The following is an 8,427-nucleotide window of genomic DNA, read 5'->3' on the forward strand; positions in this document are numbered from 1 at the left end:
TTCCCCCTTAGTTTGCACCTGACCCTTCTGGAAAAGTAGCACCCCTTGCCTTTAAATCTACCTTAAATTAGATAAAATAAAAATAAAAAACAAGCTTGTAAAGTGCAGTTAGAGAATTGTAACGAAACTATACTCCTTAACACTCCCACCACTTGTTTTTAGTACATTTTATAGATGCTGTAGGGATTCCCGTGCATATAGAACTGGGGTGTGACAGTTCTTCAGGATTAGTGAGCATAAGAATAAGCAGTAAAATCATTGCAGGATGTGGTCAATAAATCCAGGGTCCCACTCAGCAGAATGTGCAGGAAGACCTCCAGATGCACCAGGGTTGGCTTTCCTACATTTTGAAGTGACAGTAATGCACATTGCCATTTAAAAAGCCCCGCCTGCACCCCCTAAGACCATTAAGTCCAGAATCTAACATTAGCTAAATGCACCATCACTGGGTATAATTTTGTGTTGGTAGCATTAGTCAAACGGGGAGACGGAGATCACATCTGCACCACCCATTTAAAGCTCTCTTGTGCCACTTTAAGAGTAAGGGTGCTGAGCATTGTAGGTCTGTGACAAAGAAACACTATGCTTTAAATGCATGGTGCGGATGTGACCAGCACTTCCACTGCCGCATATGAGCTACAGGGAGGGCAGTAGGTCAATGGCAGAGCACTTCCTTTGTATGCAGAAGGTCCCAGAGATCTGCAGTTAGATATTGCAAATATCTCCTGTCTGAGGCAGCTGGGTTCCTATCAATACCATTGAAACATGGCAGTAGTCATGGATAGATGCATCCCTAGCTGCCACAGCAATTCTCTCCTTCACCCAGTCTGAGGCTGTTTTGAGAAAAGCAGGACAGGGGAACCGGTGGCCCTCCAGGATGCTCATCCGCTCAGGCAGCGTGCGCAGTCCTCATAGAATTGTAGAGTTGGAAGGGACCCAAAGGGGCTGATGGGAGTTGTAGTCCACAAATATCTGGAGAGTACACAGACCTGAAGTATAGGAACAGGAGAACACCCTTACATTCCATCCCCGGTGCAGACTGTGCCCGGAAATTTGAGTAAGTCTTTAATATTCCTCCTTCCCTGCCTTAAGACCAGGCATAGGCAAATTTGGCCCTCCAGATGTTTTGGGACTACAACTCCCATTATCCCTGACCACTGGTCCTGTCAGCTATGGATGATGGGAGTTGTAGTCCCAAAACATGTGGAGGGCCGAGTTTGCCTACGCCTGCTTCAGACTATAAAAATAATAGATTTGTGTCCAGTTACAGAGGAGTACAGTAGCTAAATAAGCTGGCAAGAGGAGGCTGTGGTTAAGGCAGAGGTGGGGGGGGGCAACGAATGGAAAGACATCTGCTGAAGAGGTCCTATGTTGGGGCCAGGAGGAGGATTGGAAAACTGTGGGGATTCCTTCCCATTCCATGATTGTATGCAGGGGCCAGCCTGTAGGACATGGCAATGGAAGAGCATTAGCAACAGAGAGGCAGAAACACACAAGGGAGAAATTGATCTTCCTGGAGTGCGATTCAAAATCCAATCTGGGCAGTTTAGTACCAGGCCCTGTGTAACTGAGGAGGAGGAGGAAGCTATCTGGGGACAACGCCTCTGGGATGGGATTAAAGGGTTTGGATAATATGTGTGGGGCAGAGGAGACTGGAGGGATGCCCTTCAGGAAGCACACTCTACCCAGCATGAGAATAAGGTCTGGCACCTTTGTGCTGATGTGCTGAAGCTCTGCTGGAAGAAAGTGGTGTGTCTTCTGCCCTCGAGAGCTCAGGGCAAAAGAAGACTTTTTTTAAAGTGCCGAATTCCCACTGTAGAAGCTTGCCGCTGAGCCACAAGCACATCCAGCTGACTGGAATCTTTCCCAAACACACTAGCCAGGCAGGTTTCCTGATCCCTGCTCTCTGGAAGCGTAGGTGCTTGAGCATGATTCAGATAAAAGGAATGGCTGGGCACCGATGAGTTGGCACACTCAAAGGGTTTCCTATTATCTGAAGCAGAGAGAGAGAGGAAGGAACACCACGTCATTTGCATGACACACACCAACTTCAGGTGCGGCACAATAGGTGAGGGTGTTAAATGGGGCCTTTAGGTGGGGCAGCCAGTGTGGTGCCTTCCAGTTGTTGGACTCCAGCTCCCATCAGCCCCAGCTGGTATGCTCAAGGGTCAGGAATGATGGGAGGCTGTAGTCCAATAACATCGGTTCCCCCTATGAGCTGTTCCCAGCAGCAAGGCCAAACTCCAATGTTCCTAGAATTGCCTGGGTTTTTAACTGGCCCTGTGTCTTTCAACAGCAGCTGAACACCTGCAAACATTTAGCTGTTGATGCTTTCCCTGCCAGGGAGGTGCAGTGATGCAGAAAGGCTTGCCTGCTTCCGTGTTGGGCGAAAGATTCCTGCATTGCAGGGGGTGGGCTAGATGATCCTCGTGCTCCCTTCCAACTCCACAGTTCTATTATTCTATGTCAGTGTGTCGGGCTGCAGTTAAAGCAGGGGTGAGCAGAGTAAGGCCCAAAGGCCAAATGGGGTCCTCCAGGCACTCTGCCTGGCCTTCGGGACTCCTTCCAGGCCACACACCCTCCCCAGCAACTCACTTACTTTGCATCCTCCTTAAGGGATTATGCCTGGCTGGAATGTTTTCTTCAATTCTGACAATGGTTCTTGCTTGTTTGGATGGTGGGCAGAGAGGGATGTGGGAGCACGGAGAGAAACTAGCCTACTGTACAAAAGTAAAATTCATGTTTGCTGCTCTGCCCACATTTGCCTCTGGCCCTGCCCACCCTGGGAACACGGCCCCCAGGAATTTGCCCAGAAGGGAAGGTGACTCTTTAGTGAGTTTGAAAGCAACTCTTCCACATCACAGATCTCTAAACCAGACCTTCTTTCTGAAATCATCTCCCGATTCACACTTCATTCCTGCTTCTTCCTTAGAGAGCTTTAGTCCCTGGCAAGTCAACCTCTCTTAGCACCACCTGTGCCATTGCATCTGGCACCAGGAATAGCAGCTGCTGCCTTCTGTGCAGGTGTGCAGGTGACCTTTTCCTAAGTGGCAGTGGTTCACTCCTCCCGCTTGAGTCTCCGTGGCTTTCAGGATGGAGAACTGCAACTTCAAGGAGCTCTCTGGCAATGCACAAGGGGCAGGAATTGTCACATTTTTTTTGTATTGGCTGTACTCCTGAGCCTTCAACAGCAAGCTGACACACAGAAATTTAAGCAACTGAAGCTTGGTGTGTGTGTGTGTGTATGCGCATCAAGCTCCTGTTAAAGGCCCAGAGGCAAGGCCAATAAAATGTGGCAACCTAATCCACGTGAGATCCTCCACCCATCCATGTTTTGCAGGTAGGATGGGAAAGTGCCCGGCTTGTTTATCTGAGCACAGGAACTCCTGAAACAGAAAGTTCTGAGCAGAGGGCTGTTCAGATGCTACATTTTTCTGTATTACCTCGCCCTTTGCTTTTGCTGGGCTTCTGTGCTTTAAATAGAAAAAAACAAAAACAAAAACCTACACAAGAGGCAAAAGTCCCAGACCTGGAACTCATGCCATTAACAGCATCTTTCTGTCGGCACCTATTGAATTTCTGTCTACCACGTAATTGTGGCTGCACTCTGAATTGTGGCCAGCTTACCCTGATCCTACTTCTCTTCCAGCAGTGCATCCCTGCATAAGAGGCAAAGGTTTCCTGCGAAACTCTACCAGCCCCGGCTGCCTGCCTGACTCAGCGCCAGGAGAATGTTGTAGGCAGGGAAGCAGGTCAGGGTGAAACCTGACTCGCCCGACAGAGAGACAGGCCTATTCCAGAAGCACATGGCAGAGATGAATGAGACAGACCTGCACAAACTTGGGGGAGACTGAAAATTTCAGCCACTGAAATCAAAAGGCATTTTCCAGTGGTCCGTTTGTGCTGGCAGTTCAGCGATTTGTCACCATGTTGCACTGCAAGGATTGTGATTGCTCCATTGTGAGCCCAGAGGAGAAGCTCAACATCACAAAATGTACTCATTTTAGAAGCCCACAGCAAATAGTGGGCAGAGTCTTTCCCAGCCCCTACCTGGAGGAAATGCCGGGGATTGAACTTGGGACCTTCTGCATGCAAAGTATGTGCTCTACCACTAAGCCACCATGTCTCTTCCTTTTACCTGACCATTTGCTTCCTGGAAATAGTTCATGAGCCCAGGCTTGCTTTCTAGCTTTGCTCCAGTCTCTCTTCCTCCTTGACTCTTCATGGCCATCACCTATTGTTTCCTCAACTCCTTGCCTTTTAGGCTACTACATACTGTTTAGGTTGACCCACATGTAGCCATCCTGTCTCTCCACCAGCCCTTCCGGCACAACCATTTTCCTGTCTGCATAGCATCCAATTTCTCCTCATCTTACTTTTGAGACCTCAGCTCAGTTCCCCGCCTCTTCCATCATTTCCCCATCCTCCTTTCCTTTCTCAACCTGCTTACCTCCTGTGTATATTATATTCCCTCCCTAGACCTCTTTCCCAGTCACCAGCCATTTGTTAGGTGAGTTTTTAATGCCAGCAGGATTCCCTTCCCTCACAGAAGTTGGACCGCAGACAGCTTTGTTCCCTGAGCAAATAAACATTCCAAGCTTTCACCGCAGCTCAACCAACCCATCCGCCTTAGGTACAAGCACAATGCAGTAAAGATTTTTCACACAACTCTCTTTATGTGCTTGAAGCACATGCCTATTATACCAAAACTAATGATAGCCATCTTCAGATATCTGAAGGGCTGTCACATGGAAGATGGAACGAGCTTGTTTTTTCCTGCTTCAGAGAGCAATCGGTTCAAATTACAAAAAAGCAGATTCCAACAAAACATCAGGAAGAACTTTCTGGTGGTCAGAGCTGTTCAACAGTGAAATAGTTTCCCTTGGGAAGTTGTAGACTCTCTTTCCTTAGAGGCTTTTATTAAGCAGAGGTTGAATGGCCATCTTTAGCTGTGATTCCTGCATTGCAGGGGTTGGACTAGATTACCCTTGGGGGGGGTAATCCCCCTAGCTTGCCTTCTCCTTCTTGTGTGCAGCTTTTGGCAACATGGCCAACATTATTTATCATTCCACATTGGAGATAGTGTGAGTTTGGGGTGTTGTTGTTTGCATTTTAATCTGGTGTTAAATGAAGTTCAACCGCTGCTCAAACAATGTATTGAGGCACTACATTTGACTTTTCATGTCAGACCCCAAAGTTAGAATTTCATCAGGAGAATATTCTCCACCACACTCCTGCAGTGACAAGAGATTCCCCTTTTGGTGTAATTTTCCTCTGTGCCATCCTTAAAGGCACAGTGGTCCGCTCTGGGCAAAGCACCCAACTGCCCACATAATTCTGCCCAGTGGTTCCCATAAGCTCAGCATGTTCATTGCCCACATCTCAGGGCTGACCTTGCCTGGTCCCTATACTTCAGAGGTGAGAGAAGAACAGCTTGCATCTCACGTGACGTCCTGGGGCTCTATCATAATTAACTCATAGATTTTTCCATAAGTCCCAGAAGGGCAACCGCTTTTGAGAGGAGGCAGGGCAGGAACTCAATCTACAGAAAAGCTATATTGATTGATTTTCCGGTCATTATATAAACCCTGCCGACTGGCTACACTTCCAGTCACCATCCCAACACACCACAGGCAGTGGCTGATGATAGCCGTGGCAGCCAGGAATATATGAGGGCAAGCTTTTCCCATATCTTTCTTGCTACTGTGCCAGGAAAAGCTGGATGCTACATTTCTGCCTGGAAGGATGCTGTTAATTACATTGGAACTGGTCCAGTAAAAAAAAACCCAACAACTATCATTGGCAACCTTAATTAATCTCCCCTCCATCTGTAGCACTTTCATGTTTGTTTGTTTTAAACCGTATGAACATTCACATTTATTCTTGTACACATTAGCAGTGGAGAAGCCAGTGTGGTTTAGTGGTGAGGAAGTTGGACTAGGACATGGGAGACAAGAGTTCAAATCCCCGCTCAGGCATAAAGCTCACTGGATGACCTGCAAAAATAGTAGCAGATCTCTGACCCCTGTGACCCTGGACCTCTGTGAACTTCTTTCAAATAGGTTGCTTCTTGGATCTTGTAGGTCCCCTCGAGCAGATGGTCTTAGCAGCTTCTGGCTCCTGCAAGACTCCTGAAGAGGACTGGCAGCAATACAAGAGAGACAAAGTCTTCTCTCTCTTGTAGTCTTTGTTTCCAAGGAACAGAATCCAGAATGTGTAACTATGCAGGCGGTAGGCAGACTGGATCCTGAAATTTGTCAACAACTGCATCCACCCCAATGGTGACCCTGTGAAAGCACATCCCATTCCACTTCCTTGCATACAAGCACATGGCTCCCATTAATTCCACTGTTGGCTGTGGAGAGAGAGAGAGTGAAGCCTGCCCTCTAGCCCTGATGTTGGTGACCTGATGTGTGGGCAGTGTGGCATGTTGCATCATCCACCTCACCTCCCAGGAATCTTTACAAAAACATGCGAAAACACACACACACACACACACACCCCAGTCATTTTTCAAGTAGCTTGCTACACCTTCATGTGACATCACTCTTCCTGTAGCAGTTTCTCTCCAGGAAGGCATCTGGCGTGATCCTACTTCCAAGCTACCTTACACTTGCATACCTTAGATAAGGGGAACCAGCTCTTAGAAGTAAACCCATCCTTTTGGAGCAATGCATCAGTCATCCCTGGCTCACTAAGGGAGTCTGGGGGTACCCCCTACTGAATTCTACACTGCTTCCCAGACACCCTTAAAAATACCATTGCTTTTCCGCACTCCATTTCACTAACTTGTGCAGTTTGGCTGGTTCAGTGTCCGAAGAACAAAACATTTATTTATTGGCAGAAGTAGTTTCACCTCTTGGGCTTGAAGATGGATGTTGCCCTCCTACTCACCCTCTCCCTTTGAGGATCCAAACGATGCTTTAATATTCCTTGGAGAAGGACCCCAAGAATCCAGCAACGTAGTGAAACAAAAAGATGAATGAATCTGCTGGCTTGAATAGTCAACATTGTCCCAAACATTTGAGAACCTCTCAAGTTCTCCCAATTCCCCTCTTACCAACAATCAATATCTGCCATCACCTAGTAAAGGCATAAAGAAGATTGCTGCCTTAATTTTTGTATATGCTCAAGCCAGTTTTGGTCTTAATTTGGGCAGCTAAAAAGGCAATCTACCAGTAGCTGGACTTGATTCCTGGTCTAAGTCACCGACTTGGGCAAAATCTTGGTCCCTCAGCTTCACTTAACCATCAGAACTGGGAAAGCCAGTTTACCACCTTTTAGGCCAGGTGTCAGCAATTTAGGTCAAATCTGGTCCCTCTGGGATAGGTAAAATTAAGCCCCTCTGGCCAAACCTTTTACAGTGGTGCCCTGCAAGACGAATGCCTCGCAAGACGGAAAACTCGCTAGACGAAAGAGTTTTCCGTTTTGGAGGTGCTTCACAAAAGGAATTTCCTATGGGCTTGCTTCACAAGACGAAAATGTCTTGCGAGTTCCTGTGGGTTCCCCCCCCCTTTTCTAAGCCGCTAAGCCGCTTATCTGCTTATCCGCTAAGCCGCTAAAAGCCGCTAATAGCGCTAATCCGCTAAGCCGTCAATGGGCTTGCTTCACAAGACGAAAAAACCGCTAGACGAAGAGCCTCACGGAACGGATTAATTTCGTCTTGCGAGGCACCACTGTATTGTGCATGCTTGCATGATTGGGACTCAAGATGGTATCTGGGCAGTTATACACAATTCCCACTTTCAATACGGTTTGCGCCTACAAAAGTTTTGGGCCAGTTATATTGCTTCTTTCCTCATCACTGCATCCTGCAAATGTTCGGGGTATGTGTGCTGTTCCACTTGTTGCACTGTAGTGAAGAGTACCCCTCCAAACAGCAATAACGTAGTAACATTGGGGAAGTATCGCAGAACAACAAATAAAGCTGAATGATGTGTGGGTGGTCCAGTGTAAATCCACCACTACTATTGCATCCATGACACCTGCAGAAAAGAAAGAAAGAAAGAAAGAAAGAAAGAAAGAAAGAAAGAAAGAAAGAAGCCCACCAGTCTGGGGGAGCCCTTAGCCTCCCACCTCTCCCAACTGTGAACTCCAGGGGCAAAAGGAATTTGTAGATGAAGATGGAAACTGGCCATAGACATTGTAGGGATGAGGATTGTTCCTAGACAAACACACGGCACGTGGTCCTCCAGAAAGCAGAGCAGCTGGCTAGCCTCATAACCTCATGATAAGTGGGAAGGTGGTGGAAACATGTGCAAAGCCTCCACCTGGTGGACTCACGGTCACATTGCAATGATATTTCACAGTGGAAGAAAAAGGGGAGAAGTGGGGGCTGCTATTAGCCCCAACCCAATCAAAAGCTCTTGATTACCTTGGACAAAATTAGCAAAGCGCTGATGGTTGAGAGGAGAACTAAGAAAACAC

Source organism: Podarcis erhardii (assembly GCF_964252035.2).
Source record: "Podarcis erhardii genome assembly, chromosome: 7".
NCBI classification, from domain to species: domain Eukaryota; kingdom Metazoa; phylum Chordata; class Lepidosauria; order Squamata; family Lacertidae; genus Podarcis; species Podarcis erhardii.